A 13,835-nucleotide genomic window follows, 5' to 3' on the forward strand; every position below is an offset into this window, starting at 1 on the left:
GTAGGAACAGAAGTGGATTTTTTAATTAATAAAGATTATACTGTGAAACAGGTGCATTTTTTAATTCACTTTCACTGACCAAAGCAGAACCAATGTTTCAATAGCATTGCTCCTAGTCTTCTCCCCCGCAATCCCTTATCTCTTTTCCTTTTTGATGTTTCTTTTGTGGGTTGGGATTAGACTCTTCCAGAAGTATATTAGTTTAAAATTGTTGTTGTTGTTAGGTGCCGTCAAGTCACAGTGACCCTACGTACTGCTGAACGAAACACTGCCTGGTTGTGCGCCATGCTCGCCATCGTTGTTATGCTTGAGCCTGTTGCGGCCCCTGTGTCAACCCATCATGTTGAGTGTCTTCCTCTTCCTCTTCTTTGCTGACCCTGTAGTTTAAAATTAGAAAATAAATCCTAGTCATTGTGTTTGTGTATTTTTCTGGTTTCAGGTCTTCAGCCAACTACCGGTGCTACATGTAAAAAATAACTGATTCATGCTTATGAGCAACTTTTTTTTTAAAACCAATTTACATTTGACCTGTTTATGCCCAGGTGTGCTGGACACCCACACAGGCTGCAGCTGATCTGCCCCTCTGCTAAAGACAAATGGCGACTATAACAGCTAACATATATTAAGTGCCTATTGTGCGCCTGGGACTATTCTCAGTGCTGTAAATGCGTTATCTCATTTAAGCTTCAAGATACTTGTGTTGTCAGGATACTTTACTATCATTCTATTTTATGGCTGAGCAAACAAACTGAGGAAGGCTAAATAACTTACCCAAAGTCACACAGCTAGAAAGTCAAGGAGCTAGATGTCAAACAGGCATTTTGCCATGAAGCTGTCCCCGAGGGAGCTGACTGTGGACAGAGCAGTAATGACCCAAGGGCCTAGGGGAGACAGGCTCCACTTCTAAGCAAAAAGCAGGGCGGAAGCTGGGACCAAGGCAGAAAAGTGGGAAAAGAACAAGACGTTAGGGGACGGGGCTTGAGCAGAGCCACCTGTCTGACAACCCTGAGGGGGTAGGTATAAGCGAGTATGCCAGGCCTAACTGCCAGCTCTGTGTCCTGGCATCGCTGCTCTAGCATGTGGGGCATGGCTGAGTGCTACACTGTGCCTTAGTTTCCTTGTCTGCAGAGTGATTATGAGAATGGAGGCAGTAGAGCACGGCCTCTGGTTTCAGAAAACCTAGGCTTAAGTCTGCCACGCTGAAGCTGTGCAACCTTGGACAGGCTGCTTACCTGCCCAGTGTCTCAGTTTCCTACCTGTTAAAAGTTTAAATATATTAACCTAGAGTAAGCATTCAATAAAGGGTAGACATATTACACCAGCAAATAATGACACAGAGTTCAGGGTTTCCGGTGGTCTGTGCTCACACATCTCAGCACCCATACAAGCTCTCTTGTTACCCTGGCTTGTCTACTGCACTCTTCTGGCCTAGCTATGCATTTCACAATGAAGCAGTTAAACATGTTTTCTGGTTTTAGGAAATCGCTATGGAATCCCTACTGACTACTGATGCCTTTAGCTTCAGAGAAATTAAATGTATTTATGTGATGGAAATTATACCCTATAAGCATACAATAAGTGAATTAAAGCGGAAGGTAATGTTTTGCTCAAAAAATTGAAAAGTACTTTAACCCAGTGTGATATTTGTCATGAGCAATAGTGTCTGAACTGAAGGAAGGAAGTAAGAAGGGAAGTAGGTGGGGGATCTAGGGCCACTCACTGGTTTCGTTGTGCTTCCCTCAGAAGTAAAACTTGTGACTGACTGGTTTTATTTAACTAACACTCAAGGGGCACTCATTCTGTGCTGGGACTTTTCTAAGTGCTTTACAAATATTAACTCATTTAATCCTCATAACATCAATGAGGTAAATACTATTATTCTCCTCCTTTTATCACGAGGAAATTGAGGGGCACGGAATTTAAGAATTTTCTGTTTCCATTTCACAAATGCTTTTTGTGAAAATATCACAGGCTAACAAGGCTATACAGCCCAGTTCTTGTTCCCTTATAAACAAGAACACAAAAAATATAAGTTTAGAGGCTCCTGCCTGCAGGGCTAGTGCCTGGAGATACAGGAGCCCAGACAAACAACCGGAGCTGCTGAGGGCTGTACCTGGGGCAACCAAGTCTGCAGAGAGGGAGGGGAAGAAAGAAGGGAAGCTGCTGGCCCAAGCAGTAGAGGATACCACTGAGAGCTGTAACAGGGGTCACTGGAGCTGACCTGGGACCATCTAGGGAGAGGGCAGCTGTGGACCGGGGGACTGAGATTCCCGTGGTGAGGCTGCAAGGGGTGCAAGCTGTGACTATAGTTCTATCATTATCGTGACCCACCATCTTTCCTCCATTCTTCCTCCCTCCCACCCTCCCTCTCTCTCTCTCTTCTTTCTGTCTTGCCAGATATAGCAAACAAAAATATAGGACAACCAGTTGAGTTTGAATTTCAGGTAAATGATTCCTTAATATAAGTATTTGGGATACCTATATTTGTCCCAATCTCTCTTTCTCTCTTTGACTTTCTTTAAAATCATCATCCTGATGAGACCCAGTATGTATACCCATTATATATGTGCATGCATAATATTTTTGATGTTTTTATTATTTTTATCCTTGTATTCCTTTTTTACAGTTCAAGCAAATGATTTTTGTTTTCGTTATCTTGGAGGAAGCTGGCAGCAGCAAAAATTGCCAGCAAAATGTTTCCCTCTCAGGCCTTTGTTTTCAATGATTTAAACCCAAGGCAGGAAATAGGATTTGTAGGAAGAAAAGAAATAATAAAAACTAGAACATAAACCAATGAAATTGAAAACAGGAAATTAATAAGAAATTAATCAGTGAAACCAAAAGCTAGTTCTTTGAAAAATATCAATAAAATTGATAAACTTCCAGCTAGGCTAACCAAAAAAAAAAAAAAACCCAGTTTACTAATATGAGATGTGAAAGAAGGGCCCTCACTACTAAACCCACAGATATTAAAAGGGTAATAAAGGAATATTATGAACGACTCTATGCCTACAAATCTGATGACTTAGATGAAAGGGACCAGTTCCTTGAAAGATACAATGTACCAAAACTCACACAATGAGAAATAAATAATCTCAATAGGTCTATGTCTACAAATCTATTATTTAATCAACAATTAATAACCTTCCAAAACAGAAAGCACCAGGCTCAGATGGTTTCACTGGTGAACTCTACCAAATATTTAAAAAAGAAGTGACACCAATTCTCAACAATCTCTTCCAGAAAATAGAAGCAGAGGAACACTTCCTAACCCAATCTATGAGGCCAGTATTACCCCAACAGCAAAACCAGAAAACGATATTACTAAGAAGGAATATTACAGACCAATATCTCTCAAGAACATGGATGCAAAAACCCTCAGCAGGTATTAGCAAATCAAATCCAACAATGCATTAAAAAAAATCATACCCCAGGATCAAGTGGTATTTATTCCAAGTGTGCAAAACTGGTTCAACATTCAAAAGTTAATGTAACTCATCACATCAACAGGTTGTGGAAGAAAAATCATACGATCATATCATTCGATGCAGAAAAAGCATTTGACAAAATCCAACACCGATTCATCATAAAAACTCTCAGCAAACTAGGGATAGACAAGAATTTCCTCAACTTGATAAAGAACACCTACAAAATACTACAGTTAGCATCATACTTAATAGTGGGAAACCAGATGCTTTCTGCCTGTGATTGGGAACAAGACAAGGATGTCCCCTTTCACTTGTTGTTTTGTGTTGTCAGTTGATTCCAACTCATGGCAATACTATTAGGACAGAGTAAAACTGTCCCATAGGGTTTCCTAGGCTGTAATCTTTACAAAAGCAGATCGCCGTGTTTTTTCATCCATGGAGCAACTGCAGAATTCAAATTGTCAGTATTTCTGTTAGTAGCCAAGCGCTTAGCCATTGCACCACCAGGGCTCCTGATCTCCTTTCACTACTACTATTCAACATAATGCTAGAAGCTCTAACTAATGCAATAAGACAAGAAAAGGAAATAAAAGGTATACAGATTGGGAAAGAAGAAATAAAACTGACTTTGTTCACAGATGATAATTGTCTGTAGAAAATTCCAAAGAATCAACAAAAAACTCTTGGGACTAATAAGCAATTATAGCAAAGTTACAGGGTGCTAGTTTAATCTACAAAAGTCAATTCTTTCCTATATACCAGCAATAAACAAGTGGGATTCAAAATTAAAAACACAACACTATTTACATTAGTAATAGGAAGACTCAATATTATCAAGATGTCGATTCTTCTCAACTTGATCTGTAGATTCAATTTAGTCCCAATAAAAATCTCAACATGCTATTTGTGGATAACAACAAACTGATCCTAAAGTTTATATGGAAAAGTAAAAAGACCCAGAATATCTAACACAATACTGAAGAAGAACAAAGTCAAAAGATTGGTGCTACCCAACTTCAAGACTTACTATAAAGCTACAGTGATAAAGTCAGTGAGATATTGGTGAAAGAATAGACAATCAGATCAACGGAAATAGGTTCACACAAATATTATCAAGTGATCTTTGACAAAGGAGCAAAGGCAATCCAATAAAGACTAGTCTTTTTAACAAATGGTGCTAGAACAACTGGACATCCGCATGCAAAAATTGAACTTAGACCCAGACCTTATACCTTTCACAAGAATGAACTCAAAACAGATCACAGACTTAAATGTTAAATGCAAAACTATGCAACATCTAGAAGGTAACACAGAAGGAAATCTAGGTGTCCTTGGGTATGGCAATGAGTTTTTAAATACAACCCCAAAAGCACAATCCATATAAGAAAAAATATCAAAAAATTTTTACTTTACATAAGATGCTGTTAAGAGAATGAAAAGATAAGCCACAGACTTGGAGAAAATATTTAAAACATATATCTGATAAAGGACTTGTAGCCAAGATATACAAGAACTCTTAAAACTCAACAATAAGAAATGGGCAAATGATCTCAACAGACATCCCATTGAAAAAGATATTCAGATAGCAAATAAGCATATGAAAAGATGCTCGACATCATATGTCATTAGAGAATTACAAATTTAAACAATAAAATACCATTACACACCTATTAGAATGACTAAAACCTGAAACACTGACAACACCAGATGCTGGTAAAGATATGAAGCAGCAGGAGCACTCATCCATTACTGGTAGGAATACAAAATGGTACAGCCACTTTGGAAGACAGCCGGCTGTTTCTTACAAAGCTCAGCATAGGCTCACCATAGGACCCAGCAACCACGCTCCTAGGTACTTACTCAAATGAATTGAAAACTTATGCCCAGACAAATACAATGTATCAATATTTATTCATCAGTTGTAACAAATGTATCACAGGAATGCAAGATTTAACAGTAAGAAAAACAGTGTGCAGGGGAAGGGGGGGAATGGATATAAGCACACTGTACTTTCTGCACAATTTTTCTGTAAAATTAAAGCTGCTTTAAAAAAAATAGTCTATTTCTTAAAAAGAAGTTGCTGGGTGGGTGGTGCAAGCAGTTTTCACTCAACTACTGATGAAAAGGTTGATGGTTTCAACCCACCCTGTGGCACCATGTAATGATTGGCTTCCGTAAAGATTCCAGCCAAAATAACCCTATGGAGATCACCTCTACTCTGTAACACATGGGGTTACTGAAGTCAGAATCTACTCAAAGGCAACAGGTTAAAAAAAAAACTTAAGTCTTACACATATATCTTTATACATATATCTTTACATACACATATAGGGAAAAAAAAGTACTGGGAAGATATACCACAAAGTGGAAATAACCCCCCAAAATAGTGGCTCTTTTTTTTAAGATCATGCATTTTAAATTTTTTTCTTATTTAATGTTTTGAAAAGGCAGTATGTTCGAATATTAAAGAATATATGAAAATCTATACTGTGTTTCTATTCCTGTCACCAGCAACTCAATTTCACATACCAACATGCTTTCCGAATACCTAGGCAGATATAAGCAAATATGAATTTATAAACTTATTTTCTCCTTTTTCACTTCTAAAATAGCACATTATGCCACTGTTCTGCACCTTGCTTTATATTTAACATTATATTTTGGAGATCTTTCCACATCAGCACATAAAGGAGGGCATTCATCTTTCAGTAGAATGGCATTACGTTGTATGCATGCAGCAAAGTTTATTAAATCAATCCCATGTGGCTCCGAGTAGTTTCCAATCTTTTGCTGTTACAAAAAGTGCTGTAATAAAACATTTTGTTAATAAATCAGATACAAGTTTATTCAACGGATAAATTTCATTTAGGAAGTATACAAATATATTTGTAGGATAAAGTAATAGAAATGGATGGCTGGGTCAAAGCAACTGTACAAGTTTTTACATTTTTTAAGTTTAATAAATGTTGCCAACTTGCCATTCGCAGAGGCATACTAGTTTTCAGTAATTCCCACCAGCAATGTATGAGAGTCCATATACAAATATTTTAAAGAGACTTATCAATTCTGGGTAGCTTATACAACTTTGTTTAATGTGCTTATGAATTTAAGTAAACTAATAAATTTGAAAGTAAGTCAATTTATTACACGAAAGTAATCAAATGTGACATGAGAAAAACATGCCCTTTTCTTATTGAAATGACACCCACCCTACTGTTTAGAGCCCTCATCCACCTATTATACCTATCTCATGCTCAAGGAACTTTCTGCAAAGTTGAGAGTCTAATATTGTCAATTGCTCTGAATTCAACGGTGTAAATATTGGTGTTAATGGAAATAGTATGGTTGTAGCTCATAAGCTCAAATCTAGTACTTTTTTAAAAAAGGAAATCATAGAAAGCTGTTCTGACATATGAGAATACAGCACCTTTAATTCTAACAGAGCACCTAAAATTTCAAGATCTATCTTGAAGTACAATGCTGTCAGTGATAGGATAATATCCACACAACTACAAGGAAGACCAGTTAATACTATTATTCGAATTTACTCACTAACCACTAAAGCCAAAGATGAAGAAATTGAAGGTCTTTACCAACTTCTACAGTCTGAAATTGATCAAACATTCAATCAAGATTCATTGATAATTACTGGTGATTGGAATTCGAAAATTGGAAGCAAAGAAGGATCAGTATTTGGAAAATATGGCTTTGGTGACAGAAACAACACCAGAGATTGCATAGTAGATTCTTGCAAGACCAATGACTTCTTCATCGCAAATACCTTTCTTCACCAACGTAAACGGCGACTATACATGTGGACCTTGCTAGATGGAGGCGTATCAATTGAATGACGCAGGAAGCCTTAAAAGAAGATGGAAGAAATACACAGCCACTGTACCATTTCAACCATTTCAGGAGATAGGTAGCATATGATCAAGAACCAATGGTACCGAAGGAAGAAATCCAAGCTGCAGTGAAGGCATTGGCAAAAAACAAGGCTCCAGGAATTGATGAAATACCAACTGAGAAGTTTCAACAAACGGATGCAGTGCCGGACTTCTATGCCAAGAAATTTGGAGGACAACTACCAGGCCAACCAACTGGAAGAGATCCATATTTGTGCCCATTTCAAACAGAGGTGATCCAACAGAATTCAGGTATTACTGAACAATATCATTAACATCACTCACAAGCAATATAATGCTGAATATCATTCAAAAGCAGTTGTAGCAGCATATCAACATGGAACTGCCAAAAATTCAAGCCAGATTAAAAAGAGGACGTGGAACAAGGAATATCATTGTTGATGTCAGATGGATCCTGGCTGAAACAGAAAATATCAGAAAGATGTTTACCTGTGTTTTATTGACTATGCAAAGGCATTCAACTGTGTGGATCATAACAAATTATGGATAACATTGCGAAGAATGGGAATTCCAAGACACTTAATTGTGCTCATGAGGAACCTGCACATAGACCAAAAGGCAGTTGTTTCAACAGAACAAGGGGATACTGTGTGGTTTAAAGTCAGGAAAGGTGTGCATCAAGGTTGTATCCTTTCACCATACTTATTCAATCTGTATGCTGAGTAAATAATCTGAGAGGCTGGACTACACGAAGAAGAATGTGGCATCAGGATTGGAGGAAGACTCATTAACAACTTTGTCTTAGTCATCTAGTGCTGCCATAACAGAAATACCACAAGCAGATGGCTTTAACAAAGAGAAATTTATTTCCTAACAGTAAAGTTGGAAAACCTGGTGGAGTAGTGGTTAAGTGCTACTGCTGCTAACCAAGGGGTTGGCAGTTCAAATCCGCCAGGCCCTCCTATGGGTCGGAATCAACTCGACAGCAGTGGATTTGGTTTGGTTTTTTGTTTTTTTTTTTTTTAACAGTAAAGTAGGCTAAAAGTCCAAATTCAAGGCGTCAGCTCCAGGGATAGGCTTTCTCTTTCAGCTGGCTCTGGAAGAAGGTCCTTGTCCTCAATCTTCCCATGGTCGAGGAGTTTCTCAGGCACAGGAACCCCAGGTCCAAAGGACAAGCTCTACTCCTGGTGCTGGTTTCTTGGTAGTATGAGGCCCCCAACTCTCTGCTTGCTTCCTTTTCCTTTTATCTCTTGAGAGATAAAATGTGGTGCAGGCCACACCCCAGGGAAAGTCCCTTTACCTTGGATCAGGGAGGTGACCTGAGTAAGGGTGATGTTACAATCCCACCCTAACCCTTTTTTTTTTAAAATAATTTTTATTGTGCTTTAACTGAAAGTTTACAAGTCAGTCTCTCACATATAAACTTATATACACCTTACTACATACTCCCACTTATTCTCCCCCTAATAAGTCAGCCCGCTCCCTTCTTCCAGTCTCTCCTTTCATGACCTTTTTGCCAGTTTCTAACCCTCTCTACCCTCCCATCTCACCTCCAGACAGGAGATGCCAACACAGTCTCAAGTGTCCACCTGATACAAGTAGCTCACTCCTCATCAGCATCTCTCTCCAACCCATTGTCCAGTCCAATCCATGTCTGACGAGTTGTCTTCGGGAATGGTTCCTGTCCTGGGCCAACAGAAGGTTTGGGGACCATGACCGCCAGGATTCTTCTAGTCTCAGTCAGACCATTAAGTCTGGTCTTTTTATGAGAATTTGGGGTCTGCATCCCACTGCTGTCCTGGTCCTTTATGGATTTTGTGTTGTGCTCCCTGTCATAGCAGTCATTGGTTGTAGCTGGACACCATCTATTTCTTCTGGTCTCAGGATGATGTAGTCTCTAGTTCATGTAGCCCTTTCTGTCTCTTGGGCTCATAGTTATTGTGTGACCTTGGTGTTCTTCATTCTCCTTTGATCCAGGTGGGTTGAGACCAATTGATGCATCTTAGATGGCCACTTGTTAGCGTTTAAGACCCCAGACGCCACTCTTCAAAGTGGGATGCAGAATGTTTTCTTAATAGAATTTATTTTTCCAGTTGACTTAGATGTCCCCTGAAGCCATAGTCCCCAAACCCCTGCCCTTTCTCTGCTGACCTTCGAAGCGTTCAGTTTATTCAGGAAACTTCTTTGCTTTTGGTCCAGTCCAGTTGTGCTGACCTCCCCTGTATTGAGTGTTGTCCTTCCCTTCACCTAAAGTAGTTCTTATCTACTATCTAATCAGTAAATACCCCTCTCCCACTCTCCCTCCCTCCCCCCTCTCGTAACCATAAAAGAATGTGTTCTTCTCAGTTTAAACTATTTCTGAAGATCTTATAATAGTGGTCTTATACAATATTTGTCCTTTTGCATCTAATTTCACTCAGCATAATGCCTTCCAGGTTCCTCCATGTTATGAAATGTTTCACAGATTCATCACTGTTCTTTATCGATGCGTAGTATTCCATTGCGTGAATATACCATAATTTATTTATCCATTCATCGATTGATGGACACCTTGGTTGCTTCCAGCTCTTTGCTATTGTAAACAGTGCTGCAATAAACATGGGTGTGCATATATCTGTTCATGTAAAGGCTCTTATTTCTCTAGGATATATTCCAAGGAGTGGGATTTCTGGGTCGTATGGTAGCTCTATTTCTAGCTTTTTAAGGAAATGCCATATAGATTCCCAAAGTGGTTGTAGTGTAGAAGTGTTCCAATCTCTCCACAGCCTCTCCAACATTTATTATTTTGTGTTTTTTGGATTAGTGCCAGCTTTGTTGGAGTGAGATGGAATCTCATTGTAGTTTTAATTTGCATTTCTCTAATGGCTAACGATTGAGAGCATTTCCTCATGTATCTGTTAGCTGCCTGAATATCTTCTTTAGTGAAAAGCCTGTTCATATCCTTTGTCCAATTTTTAATTGGGTTGTTTGTTTTTTGTGGTTGAGTTTTAACAGAATCAGATAGATTTTAGAGAGCAGGTGCTGGTCGGAGATGTCATAGCAGAAAATTTTTTCCAGTCTGTAGGTGGTCTTTTTACTCTTTTGGTGAAGTCCTTAGATGAGCATAGGTGTTTGATTTTTAGGAGCTCCCAGTTATCTGGTTTCTCTTTGTCATTTTTAGTGTTTTGTATTCTGTTTTTGCCTTGTATTAGGGCTCCTAACGTTGTCCCTATTTTTTCTTCCATGATCTTTATTGTTTTAGCCTTTATGTTGAAGTCTTTGATCCATTTGGAGTTAGTTTTTGTTCATGGTGTGAGGTATGGGTCCTGTTTCATTTTTTTGCAGATGGATATCCAGTTATGGGAGCAGCATTTGTCAAAAAGACTATCTTTTTCCCCCTAACCCTTTTAAGATAAAATTAGAATCACAAAATGGAGGACCACCTCTCAATACTGGGAAGCATGGCCTAACCAAGTTGATACACACATTTTGGGGGGGACATAATTCAATCTATGACAAACTTACCATACACAGATGACACAACCTTGCTTGCTGAAAGTGAAGAGGACTTGAAGCACTTACTGATGAAAATCAAAGATTACAGCCTTCAGTATGGATTGCACCTCAACATAAATACAACAAAAATGTTCACGATTGGACCAATAAGCAATATCATGATAAACGGAGAAAATATTGAGGTTGTCAGGAACTTCATTTTACTTGTATCCACAATGTCCATGGAGAAGCAGTCAAGAAATCAAACAACACATTGCATCGGGGAAATCTGGGGCAAAAGACCTCTTTAAAGTGTTCAAAAGGAAAGATGTCACTTTGAGGACCAAGGTGCACCTGACCCAACCGACGGTATTTTCAATCACCTCATATGCATGCGAACGCTGGACACTGAATAAGGACAACCGATGAATAATTGACGCCTTTAAGTTATGGCGTTGGCGAAGAATATTGAATATACCAGAAGAATGAACAAACCTGTCTTGGGAGAAGTACAGCCGGGATGCCCCTCGGAAGCAAGAATGACAAGGCTGCGTCTCACGTACTTTGGGCATGTTATCAGGAGGGACCAATCCCTGGAGGACGTCATGCTTGGCAGAGAGCCAGCAAAAAAGAGGCAGACCCTCAGTGAGATGGATTGACACAGTGGCTGCAACAGTGGGCTCAAGCATTACGATTGTGAGTATGGCACCGGACTGGGCAGTGTTTCATTTTATTGTCCATAGGGTCACTGTGAGTCAGGATGGTGCCTAACAACAATCTAAAATTATGGGTGGATAAGCCTTTGAAATAAAGAGCAATCTATACTAATCGTCAACATCAATAATATAACTCAGTGGCTAAGAGCTCTAGGAAAAGGCTCTCTGAGTTGAAAGCCAACCCAGGTCACTTGCTTGTGGCACCCTTTGCAAGCTGGATAACTTGCAATTTATTTAACTTCAAAAAAACCTCATTTCCTTCATAGGGTTGATGTGAGAATTAAATAACAATGATTACTATGTTTCAAGTACTGTGATAAGCACCTTTATCACAGTACTTGGAACATAGTGATCATTGATAAGTAGTCTTGCAAATGAAAGTGCACACATTGTCACACTTGGGTGTTTTTCATGACAAATCTACTTACTGAGATGTGTGTCAAGAAATTTTTTATCTTCTGTAAATTTACACTTAGAAACACTAACTTGGAATGACTCTGGATATAAATAGCAGTATGGTTAAAGATGGTAGAAAAAGCATGGGCTTTTGGAGTTTCACAGACCTGGTCTTGAGTACTGGCTCTGCCTTTTAGCTGTAAGACACCTTGGACAACAAACAATCTCTCTGATTCTCTTTCCTTATCTTTAAAATGAGCATAACAAATGCCTATTTCCAGGGTTATTGTGAGGATTAAATGAGGTAATTTCTGTAAAGTACACTTAATAAAAGAGAATTGTCATTAATTATTTAAAGTGATACATTTCATACTATTCATTTAAGAAGCATTTATCAATTGTCTGTTATTCCCAATACTGCTCTAAGGAAGCTGGCTGATGGGAAAAAATTGAAATGCAGGTATGTGTGTGTGTATAAAACATATATATTTTACTCAATATATGCAGAATGTATATATCGTTTTATATATATATAATATATACATTCCGTATATTTTATGTGTACGTATGTATATATATATATATACAAAATGGAATGTGTAAGATTATATGTGTATTCCATTATATATATGTATGTATGTGTATATATGTATATTTAATGGAATAACTCTCATGAGGTTTGAAATGGGATGAGATCAACAGAATGCCCCCTTACCTCTTTTTTGGCAGGGCTTAACGTGACCCATAAGCTTAGAGTGGGCAAATATGATTTGAAGTGATATGTCATCTGTATCACATTGTATGATCTTTTCCATTCTGATTGTTAAAGAATTAAAAGAAATGGGGATGTGCCATGTCATTTCATCACCATTATTATGCTCAAGACACCCACCATTAAACAAGTTTGCTTACAAATTTTAAGGAGTATACATAATAAATTGATTTGGACAAGTTTTTAAAAAATATAAACTAAAAACCTTCTAAATTCTTCTCATAAAGTTAGCCAAAACTGATACAAAAGCATGACAAAAATAACACACAAAATACAGACCAATAGGTCGCTGTGAGTCAGAACGGACTTGATCGCAACGGGTTTGGCTTTTAGAAACCCTGGTGGTATAGTGGTTAAGAGGTACAGCTGCTAAACAAAAGGTTGGCAGTTCAAATCCACCAGGCACTCCTTGGAAACGCTATGGGGCAGTTCTACTCTGACCTATAGGGTCACTATAAGTCGGAATCAACTTGATAGCAAGGGATTTATTGCTAATAAATTCCAGTGCAAAAATCCTAATGGATATTTATTAGAATCAAGTAGTATATCGAGAATATATTACAACCAAATAGAATTAAGTCAAAGAGTATAAATATGGTATTGTGTTTATGACAAAGGAGAGAAATCATGGTTAGCTCAGAAGATGCTGAGTCATTTGACGAAAATTCAATATGTATTACTGACTTAACCACAACTGTTAGTAACTGGAATAGATAAATTCTCTCTTAACATAATGATCAAAAGCCAGTATTAATGCTTCAAGGAGAAATAGGAAATATATTCCCGTTACATCAAGTCAAAAAAATAAATAAATAACATAGTTTTAGATGTTTAACTTGATATATATATAGATAAGAGAACTACATAAGATGTATATCTTTATTGGTAGGTGATATGATCATGTATGTGAAAATTCTCAAGAAACAACCAGAAAACTATTAAAATCCATTTAAAAAATTAAATAAGGTACTTGTTACCATATTTGTAATTAATATCTGTATATTTCCTGCAAATGAACAATCAAAAAACATAATAAAGGTGAAGATTTCATTCATAATAGCATTAACCAATAAAATACCTAGGAATAAATTCATCAAGAAATGTGCAAGACACCTGAACTAGAGACTTACATCATCTTGAGACCAGAAGAACTAGACAGTGCCCAGTCACAACCAATGACTGC

This window comes from Loxodonta africana, chromosome 25 (genome assembly GCF_030014295.1).
Source record: "Loxodonta africana isolate mLoxAfr1 chromosome 25, mLoxAfr1.hap2, whole genome shotgun sequence".
NCBI lineage: Eukaryota > Metazoa > Chordata > Mammalia > Proboscidea > Elephantidae > Loxodonta > Loxodonta africana.